This window comes from Pinus tabuliformis, chromosome X (assembly GCF_031772625.1).
Source record: "Pinus tabuliformis cultivar Carrire ecotype Pingquan chromosome X, CPIR1, whole genome shotgun sequence".
Lineage (NCBI taxonomy): Eukaryota > Viridiplantae > Streptophyta > Pinopsida > Pinales > Pinaceae > Pinus > Pinus tabuliformis.
The window spans coordinates 1,563,554,090-1,563,569,811 of record NC_142308.1 but is presented as its reverse complement, the minus strand read 5'-3'; positions in this window follow the sequence as shown (position 1 = coordinate 1,563,569,811).

Here is a 15,722-nt window from a genome sequence, read left to right as displayed (position 1 = left end):
GTAGAAACCAAGTTATCAGTACCACCATTATCAATAATTAACTTACAACATTTTATTTTTTCTTTACATGTTGTTTTGAACAAATTCCTTGTTTGAATTGGTTCACATGCATCCTTGTTTGTCTTTAGCAACACTCTCTTCATCATTAAGGTTTCTCCTTCTTCTGGAGCATTAAATCATTCTTCTTCTTTTGTCATTGGAGTTTCAACTTTAGTTTCTATTATTTGTGCGCCTCTCGATCTTGCAACACTATCTAGAAAATCCCATGACATATCGCTTAGTTAACCACATGTATAACATCTCACTTGTTGGCTCTACCTCTTCCTCATTCTCTTCGAGAATACCTTCTTCCTTTGAAATCACTAGTTGTATGTGGTTGTGGTTGTTGGCTTCAACTACTAGCTTCTCCTTGATGTGGTTGTTCTTTTCATCCAACACTCTTTGCTCTTGTTCTTTGACTCTACATCCTCATAAATTTCTCTTGAACTTTCATTGCATCTTGGTATGCTTCTTTAATAGACCTCAATGAAATTAGACTTAATTCATCCCGAATATCATACCTCAGAGCATTGATATACCTAGAAAATCTCTCAGTTTATGTATCTTCGTCTAATGTTCACTTTGTAAAATTCCTCCGTATACTCCCTAACAATCATGGTCTTCTGCTTAATATTTTGCATCTTTCTAAACAAAATAAGCTAATAATGTTTGGGAAGGAATTTACCTTTTAATTTAGTAGTCATCCTGCTTGAGCGTTTAATATTTGCTTTGTTCTTCAAGATCCTCTTTTCCTCCCCATCCCACCATAAAGTCACATGTCCTTTCAACTTGGTGAAAAGAAATTTGACTTGCTCCTCTTCTAGTACTTATGTATATTCAAAATGCTTATTCAAAGAATTTATCATGTCCACCAATTCTTTTGGATCCAAACTTCCATTGTATGTGGTTACTTCTTCCTTTGGCTATGAACCCTCTCCAAAAACTGACTTTAGAAACATGACCTATGGGGGAACTGTCTCCACTTCTTTTGTAAGTTCTTCCTCCCCACTTGTATCACCTATATGATCATAATGCCTGGTAGCCTCCATAGCTTCCAACCTCAGCTTAAGATTTCTCACCTCTTCCCTCAACTTTACATTTGCAATTGGTCGACCTCTAGCTCTTCCGAATGTAAATGCCATTAGTTGACAAACACATCGGTCACATGGATGAATTACAATCAATCAAATCAAGCTCTATTTTCCTCTTCCAAAGAGCATTTTCCTCTTCCAAAGAGCTTACCGCTCTGATACTAAATTATGCAAGAACTTGAAGAAATTCCATTAACTCTATTTCCATCATAAAAATATTTTCCAAATTCGACACAAGTATAATATGTTTTTAACTTTATATTCTAAGCATAACATATCTGCAATTAATAGAACTATATAATTCCATTACACTTAGCCTTAACACCAATTTTCGACATTTGATGTTGCAATGTTGTTGGGCGTTATTGTTGGTCTATTTTAGGAACTTCACAACTATTCCAAAATAAAATCAAACCCTTTTTAAGGAAAATTATGATATGCAGAGATGCCAAACCTTATGGAAAATGCTAGATTAGATCACAACTACAACTAAGTTTTCTAAATCATAGAACCCGAGCAATCTCCAACAACAAATCCATTTTCCATGCCTTTCAAGCCAAACTTGAATCAGGTCACAATTGCCAATAACCTGTAATTTCTTCTCATCGTCCAATAAATAATCGATGGATTTAATAGGGTTAATTGATCAAGTTTACGATCAATTCAAATGTAATTCACACAGAGAATCGAATTAAATTATGGCGCAAACACAGTTTCTTGCAATTTCGAACAATTGAATTAATGAATATATTTAATTCAAGATAGAGAACGAGATGCCTTATTTAGATGTTCTAAATCACACAAAACTCAAAGTGGATTTACATCCAATAATCCTCAATTAGATTTCACGCACATAATTATGTATTGACACAACGTTCCATCTCAAGAGGAAAAGAAGACAAAAAAACATAGAATAATAAAAAAATACTTCTCTTAGATCCATTATGTCTCAAAACCTCCTCGAATACCCGCTTCTTTGGTTCAATTTGAAGGGTGTTTATCACAAGTTTGCAGATCTAAAATAATAGGATTTTTATTTGACTAATTCCAAACAACTACACTAATTTTATGTCGCTAAGTCTTCAGCAGATAACTATCCACCCTTCAAATGATCTCAAGCTATCGCTGGCATTTATTATAGCAAAACTAACTAATAAGGTCGACTTTTAAGAAGTCAATAACAATAAATGAATGATGCCCCTCTATCATAATATCCCAATTTTGACCCTTTGAATGTACTTTATTAGATTATGTGTAAATTGAAAACTCATATTAATAATTACAGGAGTCAATCCATGGGATCTTAAGTGAATAACCCTATGTGTAAATGACGTGATTATGCTTACTCGGACCTTTTGAGGCTTCAACAACACTCTAAAATCTGGAAATATATTGGGTACCATTTTATTTTTTCCTTGGAAATGATTTTGTTTATTTATTTTATATCCATCAAGATGTATTTTTTCATGATTAAGCTAACCCACGATTAAAATAAGTTTGAAATTTTAATATTTTTTTTAATATTTTTGGACATTTCAAAACTTTTGAGGTAATTCCATTTTGGGTGACCTAAAAATTTTGTTTTTGTCCCTTATTCAAATAACATTTTATCCTTATTTGGGGTATTTTTTACTTTTATGACCACGATACTTCGTTCTTTCTAGCCTAAATTTTCTTTTCAATTTTAAATTCTATTTCCACTTTTCCAAATAAATTTGAATTTTAGTAAACAAAATTACAAGTTTTTCTCAAACTTAATGTTTCTCATTCAGGTCACTTGGAAATATTCATTATTCAAAAGTTTTAGTTTCATCCAAAATCAAATTTAATGTTTAACACACACACGTTTTAAATTGTAGCAAGAAAATGATTCATTTGACTTGTGCCTTTGCCAAATGGAGAAATTCAAATTTCCACATCACCAGGATGAGTTGAGTTGTTGTTAGTAGGAGTAACATGGCCAAGTCACTTAGTTAAGTCAATTAATTCTAGTTTTTCGACAAGAAGTAGAGTTATGCATCAGTTGATTGCTAAGAGTTAGTGAAAGTTATGTATCTGAGATCTAGTAATGAATAGAGCCACTATAAGTTCATTTGAGTAGCTGTAATTGTTCTTAACTCACTAATCTCTCAATTAACTAGTTAATTTACCAAAAATATCACTAGTCATGCATGTAATTTGAAAGGCCTAGTTGAGTGGACGAAAAAGGCATAATTATATTTATTGTTGTATATTGTTGAGTGTATAGAGTTGAGGTGCGGAATTCTCTTGGGATTGTGAGAGAACATAAGAGCTCTTCCTATTAGGAGGAAGCAGGAGGTCTATTTTGGATACGAATAATGCAGACCGAGGAGGAAATCAATCTTGGCATATAGGTTGAGCTTCAAATATTAAAGTTGTCATTTTAATAGATTAATTTTCTCATCTAATATAATACAAACAAAAGAAGGTTTTTTCTAAGTGAGTTTTCTGGTAAAAACACCATATTCATTGTGATAAAATGATTGCATGTGTTTCTTTTGTATATTTTTATTTTCTCAGATTGAGTAGAATAAATTTGTATCTATTGATCTTAGTTTAATGTCATTGCAATTTTTGAATTTTTAAAAGCTATAATCTCATGGAAATCATATTTCGCTTAAACACAAAATAAAAATAAACCAGCATGGAATATCATTGGAAATAAGATTTTAATCAACCAAAAGAAGATACAGAAGGATATCAATCACATATGCAATCGATATTTTTCAAAGATCTTTTCAGATTTAGGAACGATGAACAATAAGTTCATTAAAAACTTATGACATTAAACAATTTTTTGATCCCGATATATATCATCACCCAAAATTGTTGTTGATCATCCAAATAATCATTTTCATTTTAATTGGAATTTTAGTCAAGCGACATATCAGTTTGAAGACTTATATGTTTTTTTCATTGTTGTTTTGGAGCTTGCAAAAGTGGATTATTTTTCTTTCTTCATGAGAATCAATAAAATAAATACTGAATTTTTTACATAATCTTTCTTAGAATTGGTCTTCATTTTTTTGGGTAGTTAGTAATTAGCCTTGAAAGAAAAATTTCCTAATAACATCCACAAATTCTCTTAAAAAACGTAAGAGGAGATTGAGACTGAATCTTTGAAAAGGATGGAAGTAATCATTTTAGATACAATTATTGACGATACTAAAATAGAGATAAAGGTTTCAAAACATGCGATAAATATTTCAAAATTTGAAAATGAAAACTCCAAACCTATTTTTGTGGATAAAGATAACCGGCCTTCAAAAGATTATTATTTACCCAAATGCAATGAAATATCTATAAAATTTAAGAAGGAATATTACCTAGAAATTGTGTTAGTAATTAATATTGATAGAAGAAATTTTGATGACATACTTTATCCAAACATCACTTTGTTAGGGTTTCACTCTGTAGCAACCAGCGTACCTCCATTTCCATGCTTTGAAGCCACTCGTTGGCCTATTAACCATGTTTATAGAGATACAACGGTTATTAAGAATGAAAATGGAGAAGTTATAAAATCATTCAAAGATGTAGATATGGAAAAATATTATGAATTTCTTGAACATGCGCAAGTCCTAAATGCATCTTTTGTAAATAGATTTCATGATGGAATGATTTAGAAAAAGTATTTCAAGCTAGTAGATTAAAGATAAAACATTCATTCATAAGAGGTGTGTACAACACGATTAATCTTAATCTTAGATAACGATACATATATGTCATGCCTTTCATGCGTAGGCTTTATGGAAGGGAAAATTGTATATATTTTAAGGATGGTTGGACACTAATGGAACATGGAGTGGTTGCAAAAATGAATTGTACTTAATTAGGGGTTATTGTATCACAAGCTTTGAAGAAAATTATTGAAAGTAAATTCACTTAAAAAAAATCTTACTTTTCATATCGTCTCATACTTATTAGATAGTGTATGCACATAATACATTAATGCAAATGAAATGGGAATGTTTCATGTACATGAATTCTATCAATAATTGTGGAAAATAAACCATAAAAATTATATGCTACTATTTATGATTAGTTCTTATTTCCCTTGTTCAAATTGATCTTTTTAAATAAAATGTTGTATGATTACATCGAACTGAAAAATAGGTTCTTAAATATATTGTGAGCTAGCATAGATAACAAAATTGCACCTATTTTGGGATATATGGATCCTTAGCGTCTCCTCACTTATGTCCTATACATGTATCAAATAAGTTTTTTTTTTTTTTTAATTGCATATAGAACAATCTTATAAGGATTTAACTCTTTGCTTGTCAATGATGTTAAGAAGAAGATTTTCATCCCTTATAAATTATATATTGGAAATTATAAGTGTTATAACCCTATTTACCACTTAATTTTAGTAGAAGTAAATAGAGCTCAACTCTCTTTAGTTGTCAGCTTGAATACACCCTTGTTCACCCTTGAATGTGCCTACTTAGATGGTACATCACTGCCGCAACATTGTCTTCCTATATACCATTGTTCTCATGTTAGTATATATCTTATCACTTAGTATAAAACTTTTCTTTATGCACAAAGGGATGGAGCTCATAGTTTTTATGGATTGGACTTTCCAAGAGGATCAAATCGCCTTAGGATGTTATGAGTTGGCTTGGGGTCAATAACTGTGGAAGTTTCCTAACTTTTCATGGCCCCAAGTGTCCACATACATCCTCCCAGATCTAGGAATGACCTATATAATGAGACACACTTAGGGGTGGAAAGGGAGGAGGAAAAAATCAAAGTACCTTTTTATGCTGGAGATATAATACCAAAGAAGTATTCACTCCTTCATGAAAGAGCTCAATTTGTGGGTAATGCATGGGAGGAAAACGGGTAAGGAATTAAAAGAGAGTACTTTTCACCCAAAGGTATATCTACACTATTATATTATTATTTTACGTTGAATTTCAATTTGGTTTCCTTCTCTACATTCTTTATGTTTATGAGATCGTATTGTATTTGTTGTGATTAGATCATTTTGTAGTCTAACCTTATTTCCCACAAAGGAAAAAACATTTTCTTTATTCATTTGTGCATGTGTGTAGGTGTTTGGATCAATGAGATTGAGTGGTATATCTAAGTAGGAGTGGGACATCCCATTGTTGGAATGATTCTACAACTTTCATCAGCATGTGAGGATTATGTTATCACTCCATAATTTCTTAAGGCCGTGAAAGAAACCCAGACGTAACCACAAAACCACTTTTAATCTTAGAAGCTATCCCTTCCAAAATCAAAGAAGGATCTCTCTATTGGATTTAGATTTACTATTGTGGGATTTTAGGCTAGTTGTTAGGTTTAGAGTTTTTTTTTTTTGAATGTTTGGTTGAAACTGCAGGGAAAGGCCATTGGGAAATGGATTCAAATTCTTATGGTAATCAGATGAAGAAATTTCAGAATAGATTGAAACAGGGAAAGGTAGGAAGGCTATTAGATCCTTGTAGCTTTGTGGAGTGCGAGGGAGGAATAGATTTAGATTTAATTAAACATAGAGAATGTTAACATGAACTAAATATTTAACTTTAACTTGAAAACATATAAATTTCTTATAAGCCACGACAAAGTGTGATTAAACAAGTTCATCCCTTCATATTCTTTTAAACAATTCAGATAAAAAAGCATATAAAAATAGAGATATAACAATGTTACACAATGGAAGACATCACCAATTAGCTTGGCACATGAATCTTGGCATAGTCTTTTGTATAATCAAATGATCACTTTACGCTTAGTGAACAACTTTACATCAAAATGTGCTTTCTTCATACAAGTCCCAACATTTTTACTTTTATTTAGGAATTACTTATATAAAAATTACCAAAAATATATTGATTGGAAATATCAATATTTTTACAAAATATCCTAGAAACTTATTACATAAATAGCACCAAAAGGTAGGCAGCTAAAGATGTTGCAGTGCTCTGGAACTATCTTCAAGGATTGTTGGTGATGACTCTGCCTAAAAAAGTTTTTCCTTGTTGTTGAAGGTGAAAAATTGTTCTACCCAAGTAATGCGGACAATTTGTCTGATCTATCTTCACCTGGAGTGGAGAATTTAACTACCTTCCTATAGGTTTCATCCACCTAGGTATACTTTTGAAAAGTAGGCTTAATAATGAATAAGTTCTTTACCTCATGCTTGATAATTAGATCAAAATCCAAAGCTTCCATAAAGGATGTCCCTGTGATAATTCCTTTGATGGACAAAAACTTTGACTTATCCCTAGCTATTGATCCAAAATGGATTTTGTATAGATTCCTAAGTCTAAGTGTTCCTCACAGAGGAAAATGATAGTCCAAGGAAGTTCCTGGACATAGTCCCATTGCAGAGATCTTTTCATTATGAATCTACTGCAACTTGAATGGGCAAAAATGGACTTAGGATGCAGAAGTTATCACCAAAACAAGATGCCCTATGTTCTTTACAATAAGAGGAAAAATCCTCTAAAATCAACAAAAATCCCTTATAAAGGGAAATTGCATCGGAGAAGGGTGAAAGAAGGACTTAAGTGGAGAGCGAAGCCACCCCTGATTGTCGATCCCCGACATATTGGGTTGGAGGCAGGCCTGCAGATATAACAAGAGGTGAGGATTGCCTCGGGCCGATGTGATATGTCGATCACCGATATTAGCAGATTGGCATGGACGATGGTAGGGGACTTAAGGTGAGACCCGGGCCGAGCACCATTGCGATTGACGAAATTGGAAGATTAGGAGATCAACTGTCCTCGATACATAGGGCCTATGCGATGAGTGATGCCGATAAAAAGGCTAGACCCGACAAGTTTTCAAAGCCCGATTGCATAAAATTTCAGGTCCCGGAATTCAGATTTTCACATATTTCCCGTGTATTTGGGATTTTACCCAAAACACATATGCGATGTGATAAGCGATAAAAGGCCGAAGCTGATAAGGTTTTTAGGTGAGATTTGATGGACTTTCACGTCTGAAATACATGCCTATATTTTCAGAAAGATCTCTGTGTATGGTATTTTCTCCATTTTCAGCTTTTTTCCTATGAAACGACCCTGATTCTTTCTAGAACGGCACCAGATCATCTTGCCACATTGCAGCAGGTGCTTTTACAGGCAATGATGCATTGTGAAGTGACAGAGCCATAGAGGGACAATGAATCATAGAGAAATGGCCAGAGAAGCCAAAAAGCGGGGAAGATGCCTCGAAAGGGCTAGAAAGCATGATTGAGAGCACAGGAGGAAGGCGGACAAATCTAAGGTAGGAAGCTAAGGCGAACCAGAAGCAAGAAGAACTCAATTGAGAGCAGGAGTGCAGAAAGCAAAAGGCATAAGTAAGAAGAGGTCGAGGGAGCAAAATTGAATGCACGGAGCAGCCGAGGGAGTCACTTGGAGGTCAAGTGAAAAGCCAGAGAGATGTAAATTACAGAGAGCCAGAGAAGCTAGAGCAAAAGAAGCTAGAGCCAGAGCCGAGCCGAGAGTAAGAAAGCCGAGAGCTTCAAGAGCCGGGGATAAAATGGTGTCTAAACCCATTGTTTCAATGAAAAACCAATGGAGTTGAGCCAGGGAGCCTGTAAAAGGACTTTACCATAATCCTAGAGAGCTTATTCGAGTTGACTAGAGCTCAAGGAGACATAGCCGAAGAGCTTTGGGTGAACTCCAAATTAATATTGTTTTTCATGCGTCCGTTCTATTGCTGCATTGTTTACTGTTATATGTATGTGTCATATTAGCATAAACAACAGATTTTAAAGTACAAAGAAAGTTTAACATAAATACCAACATACACCTTATTTTCAAGCACATATTATCAATTCCACATTGGTTAATCAATAATGTTAACACTCAGGTTGTTCCCTTTAACTCCCAAGGGAATACGGCCGAGGTAACCACTAACCAATCTTTGGGTCACAGGTTCTAGCCTACCTATGACCAGAGAGGGCTCTCTCTTTATGATTTAACTTTGTTTGTATAATATTTTAGGCTAGTTATGATGCTCAAGGTTTTGTTTTGAATTTTGCTGGATGATGATTTCAGTCAGAAGAGAAATATGTTTGCAGGATGATCTAGGCCATTGGGCATGGAGTCAGTGATGTTTAATTGCTTGATATGTCTGGTTTGATACAACAGTGATGCTATAGAGCCAGATAAGTGTCTAAGGAAAGAATTCTTTAAATCTGTAATTGGATGTGATGAAATCAGGGCGTGAAAGGCAATTAAGGATCTTTCAGTAAGCTGATATGGAGAACAATGGGAATATTACTTAGGAGCACTGAAGAATTCCTGCATAACATTCATATTTATAGAATTGATACAAACATGAGCAATTAAGAATTCATGTTCATGATTAATTCTGAAGAAAACATTTTCAACAACAGAGATTGAATACAGGGTGTAAACAAACATATCCTGTACTATTCCTTTTCTCTATTGCTAGATTGGTGAAACATGCATATGATTCAAACAAACATAAGAAGATAAAATATAGATTGAGAAAACTTATTGTTCCATTAGACAGCACAGGAATTCTGCAACAGCACGCAGAGCATCATTGAGACATCAAGCATTCAAGAAACATTGAGCTTTTCCAGCCTTTTTGATTAGATCATCTGAAAATATACAATATATTTGCCTTAGATTGAAAATCACCAACCCCAAATACGTTGCCAGGGGAGGTATATATACAAAATTTACATTAGAAAATATCTAGCTGGTGAGTTAATGGCTCATTAATATTGTGCCAACTCATGGAGCATTGCAGCTGAGAAAATAAATGCTGCAGTAATTGCTTAGTGTATTAGCTGTCCAAAATGGTCAGAGAATGTTGACTTTGTGACCGATGGAGTCGGCTGAAGCCGTGCTGCCCAAAATTTGCGCATTTCCTATGTTTTGGCTTGCTGTCGTTGTCTTCATGCTAAGTCACCCTTTTCGGCTGCCTTGTATGCTGTCCAGATTCCGTTTTTTGCCTTTGGCTGAGTTGAAGCTGACTAGGATTGATCAACTGAGATTACTGAGGCAAAATTTGCAGCATTGCCTGCCACCAATCCTCTTTGGGCAGTTGGTGTCTTCGAATTTTTACCAGGGTTTCATCTGCCTCTGTATACCTATAAAAATTTGGAGGAACCTAAAATAGGTGATTGATCTCATGTTCAATAAAAAATAGATTTTCAAGCTTGTCGTAGAGACCCTACCCTGTTGGAGGCCCTGTTTCTGCAGAGGTACTGGTGGATGCAGTGATTTGATTTTCAATAAAATTTGTCATCCTGGTAGCATATTGCTCACGGGGGAGCAATCTTCCTGTGCTGGTTAATAGGCTGGGCAATCCCTTTTCTTGCAGTGCTCCCATTTTGAGCTTGTATTCATCCACCTCAGCCTGCATTTCATGACATTTTCTTTCTACAGTTTGTACAAAATTTCTGAGGGTGAGCACTTTTTTAGCTGTAAGGACAACATCTGTTCTGTTAATGATGTTCAGGGCTGCCAGCTCCTCCTTGGTTTGATTGTTGAGAAAATTTATCATTCTGTTGGCCTGCTCAGGCCTGTTCCCTAATACTGTTCTGGCTTTCTCGCTCTCAATCTGTGCTTGGCCAATCAATTCCATTGGTTCATACACTATCTTGATTGACTTCCATTGTCTAGTAAGGGAGTGGTCAATCCGGGCCCACAGAATCCTCTTTATTTCTGCCAGAGTATTTTCAAGTTTGAGCTCTTTCTCTAAGGCCTTTATTTTGTCTTTGAGGGCCTTAATTTCTCTAGTCTGCTCTGCTACAGTCATCTTTGATTTGTCATATTTAGCCTCCAGTTCTGCCAATTTTTCCTTGGCTTGCTTGATCTCAGTCGCCTGAAGCTCCAGCTCTTTGATAGCCTTTGTCAATTCATCCATGTTTAAGCTGGACTCAGGAGCTGTTGTTGTTGTTGCTGCTGCTTCTGTTGTTGTTGTAGTTGTTGCAGGGGTTACTGCTGCCTCTGTAGTGGTGGCAGTGGTTGAGGTAGTTTGAGGAGGTTGGGAGGTTGATTCTCCCTGTTTGTCTTGCAGTGCCTCTTCTAGCTCCTTCTCTAGATCAATAACTTTTTGATTCAGCTGCATTATTAGATCGAGCTGATCTTCAGACTCTTTTTCCTTTTGCAATTTTGCTGTTTGGGGGTGCTCAGTGGGAAGCAATTTCAGCCTTTTCTTCAATGCAGCAATATCATCTTCTTTCTTTTTCATGAGGGCCCTCACACCCTTTGGGTCCTTAGGATCATGTCCTAGGTCCACAATGATGTCCTCCAGTGTTTTAATCCTGTTGTCCTTGGCCGTGGAGGACATTCTCTCGAAATGTAGCTGAATGTTGGTGTTCTTCAGCGATTCTTTCAATTCATGGGCCATTGTGGCCCTGTCTACCAAGGTGGCATAGACCATTTCCCCCGTTTGCTTGTGCAGCTCTATCTGGTCCATGGGGTGAATGTCCTTTGCCATGACTTCCAGCTTTGTTTTTACAAAATCTGCAGCTGAGTGAGGCTGCGGTACTTTGGGTTTGAAGTGGCTGAGGATTATCTATTCCTCTTGTATATCATACACTGACATCAACCTCTCTTGGTTAGCTAGTGTTGCTTTCAGGAATTGCTTGTATACCTCCACTCTCAATAGCTCATTCTGTGCCTTTATCTCTTTGAAGGAAGCCTTGGTGCTTGAAGGCTTCTTGCTCTGCTGAGTGGAGGAGGACACCTCCATGCCAAGCTGTAATCCTTGCTCTTGTTGAAAAGAGCTTGTAGCCGTTTGCTGACTGTCTCCTCCTTCTTTCCTTGGACACTCAAGGACTTCTTCACTTATTTCTTCTATGACTGGGGAGTCAACCTTTTGCCTCTTAGCTTCAGGTAGCTGGGAGGATCCACTAGCAGGAGTGGACTCTTCTCTGTCCCGTTTCTTGCCCCTCTCCTCATGTGCAAGGGTCTGCAATGCAGGCACTGTTGGTGGTTCTGTTTGTGGTGGAGGGGTTTGATCTTGTTGCTGCCCAATTGAGGAGGCAGGCTTTTCTTTCACTATTTCTTCTTCAGCACCCATTATTCCCTTGCCCTTATCTGTGCCTGATGCTGCTGTAGACGGCGCCTGGGTGGCTGGTGCAGTTGTAGTAGTTGAGGTTCCTTCTCCAATTGGATGTGGCTGCTTGAAAATTACCTGCTGCATAGAATCTAAGTCAAGAGTTTTTTCCAAATCTTTGACATTTCTTTGCATTATTTCTTCTTAAGTTAGTTCCTCAACTAATGTGTCTTGCAACCATTCTTGCTGATTGGCATACTGCTCAAATTGTGGAATTTTACAGTGCTCATAGCCTAGTAGCCTGTACTTGACTCTTCTAGCACTGATGAAGCCTTCAGGGTCATAAGGGACCCACCAGAAGCTTCTTGATAGCTTGTATTTATCTCTGAGGATTTGCTCAGCCTCTTGCCATCCCTCTTTTTCGTTCATGATAAAGGGGGCCAGATGGTGTTTGAACTTGAGGTTGGCTTTCTTCTTGGCACTATGAAAGTGGGTGAGGTCAGAGTTAATCAGCTGGCTATAGTACTCCAAGGCGAACAGTCTCATTGGTACATATCTTGGGAGCCTATATGGACAGAGCTCGCAGCCATAAATTCTGATGACTGTATGATTTTGGTATAGGTACCAATCACCTATTTTGTAATTTTTGGATAGCTGCAGAGTTTTCTGGATTTCAAATGACACTCTGGGAGGAGGGGATCTCATCAATAGGCAAGAGACCGGGTAGACAAATTGGCCAATAAATTCACAGTATGAATATGGTGAATCTTGGACCTGGTGGAAAACTGATGACCAGAAGATGACAGACCTTCTTTCTTCCCTAGAATCCAGCTTCTTGATAGGGCATTGAAAGGCCTCAGATTGATATTACATGAACAAGTGGTAGATATATGATGAATATTTGAATATACCCTCCCTGTCCACTTTGAAAAGTTGGTCATGTATCTTGTTGGCTATGAATTTAGCAAAGTTATATTTGTAAGCAGGAGGTTGGCCTGGGCTATAAGCAGCTAACAACACCAGCACTGTCTCATCAATGTGCTCACTGGTTTTATAGCCCAACACATAAGAAATCATGTCAACCAGAAGTTGGCCTACATCAGTAAAATGGACATGCAAGAAAGGAGGTGGCCCTGTGGGCTGGCGGTCAGCTCTCATAAATGTCTTGGTGATCTTCTCAATATCAGCAGTGGAAAGCTTGGCACCTGTATCCAGTAGATAGTTCATGGAGAAGGGATACAGCAGCTGAGTTTGTTTGAAGTTGAGCATCTGGTTGATGGAGTCAGCATTGATGTGGAAGAGTATGCTCCCAGATGGAGACTTGATAGCTCTATGATTTGGATCATAATTCTCAGCACACAAGCGGATGATTTCTAGAAAAACGTTAACAGATGGGAGAAAATAGTAAGGCAGATTGGATTCCCATATCCCATATGTGTCATTGTTGCTCAAATAGTTGTCCCTCAATTCCCGGAAGGTCTGTAAATGGTTCCTCTCACCCACAAGGTCTTGGATGAGGTAATCTCTGTCAGCAAGAGGCATGGCCTCAAGCTCTTTGTTAGGTGGATTCATGGAGGCAACACTGAGAGCTGTGGGTGCAGCCATTGTATAGCCTTTTGGTGCTGTCTTTGGAATGCAGTTTCTGAATGTAACAATGTGGATGTAATGGCTTGTAAATCTTTTTAGAAGTCAGGTGGCAGACTGAATGCAGGTGATGCCAGATATATCTTCAAAGAGGAGTAGGTAGATTAAGCAAACTTGCCTCTGTTCTTCTCTGGTAAATTCACAAGGATTGTGAACAGTGAGGATGAATTGCAGAGGGGGGGCAGAACTATAAGCTGGTGAAATGCAGTTCTTCAATTATGTACTCGGCAAAAGGGAACAATGCCGGGCAGTTGGAGGGTAAATTGCAAATTAAGGCCGAAAATGATTGTTCAGTAGTGAATTTTGAACAAGGCGACAATGTGGATTGTTTGGGCCAGCATTCACCGAATGAAAGTGTTTAATTTAGGATTTACCAGGTATTTAGTGGATAACTCTGCAGAAAAATGGCATGAACACGAGAAAAATAGGTAAATTTCGGCAAATACCTGGATAAATAGCGCCGAGAGCTGCCGGGTTGAGCAATGGATGAAAAATGCAGCTGAATTGGTGAGCGACAGCGTCGCAAACTTTGAATTCGCAGCGTGGAGGCAATTTTTGGAGTGAACGAGTAAAACGGCTCTCTTTTCCAGTGAAAATGACAAAAAACGGTTCAATTACGCGTTTATAACGACAAATTCGGCACATATGGGTTTTGGCGCTTTTCCGCCGATGACGTCAGCATGACGTCATCGGCGGGGCCCGGGTATGGATGATGACGTGGGTGCTGAGTTGGAAGTCAGCGTGGCGGGACACGGTGGAGGGATGTGGGGGCGGCAATATGGCGTGGAGGGCGACGTGGCGAGGGAGGCGGATTGCGGGAGGGTGGTTTCTGGTTTCCCCACACCGCCATTGGGGAAAGGTTGTAATGGGGAGAGGGGCTCCGAACAACCCCGATGGTTGCCACGCGTCCAGCGTACGGGAGAAAAACCACCCGCTCCCCGGACGCTAAACTGCAGCAGGTTTAGGACTAAGATTGACCGCCCACCTTTGGATTGGGGGTAGGGGAAGATCGGCGGCTGGCGGGCACCCCGACCCAGCGTGCAAGTTTGGGTGGGGACCCACCAGATAATAAAATAATCATTTAAATGTTGTGGGTTTAGAACTTTGGGTTTGGAGGGTTTTATGGGTTTTAAAGCGCATAAAGGTTAATGTGTCAGGGTCAAACAACTTTTAACATTAGGTTTGAGCGCGCGGGGGGGGGGATTTTTCATAGGTTTTTTTGGAAAAAGGGTAGGAGAGGGTTTAGTGTAGGTTATTAATCTAACCAGGGGTTAGAGTAATTCCCAAGTAAGGGTTGACTATAGTCCCTGATGGACTAATGTCTCCCATATAAGTGCTAATTAGCTATAATGCTAAAAGGGGGGGGATATTCATATATTTTTCTGAGCTTTTTGCATAGAATGCTATGATAGTAGGGGGAGGGGTAGCACTTAGGGATTTATATAGTAAAATTAGAAATTAATATGGATTAGGGATGTGAGAGAGGAATAGAGAGCTAAGTTTAATGAGAAACTTAGCTTTAGAAGCAGATGGGAGTGAAGAATGATTTTACACAGGAAATGTGGCTTCTTTTCAGAGAGAGAAGTCACAACTTGACATGAATTTTATAAACGAGAAATGTAAGGAGGACTGTTCAGGCAGATCCTGCAGTGCTCTAGGGGATGTTAGTAAGAAACTTTTTAAGGGGATGAGGGAAGTTAGTGATGGTTTGGTAGTTTGCCAAATAGGCCATTGCTCTTGCCTTTCTCCAACTGGTGAGATCAGATGTGAGTTCTCTCATGTCATATGCTTGGATCTTGTTTTCTGCAACCTTCAACTGCCTACCCTGCCTAATATGCCTAACATTCTTTCTTCTTTTGATGGGTGCACTTAGCCTTGCAGACCCTGATAATTCTCTTTTCTTTTTGTTGTCCTCCTATC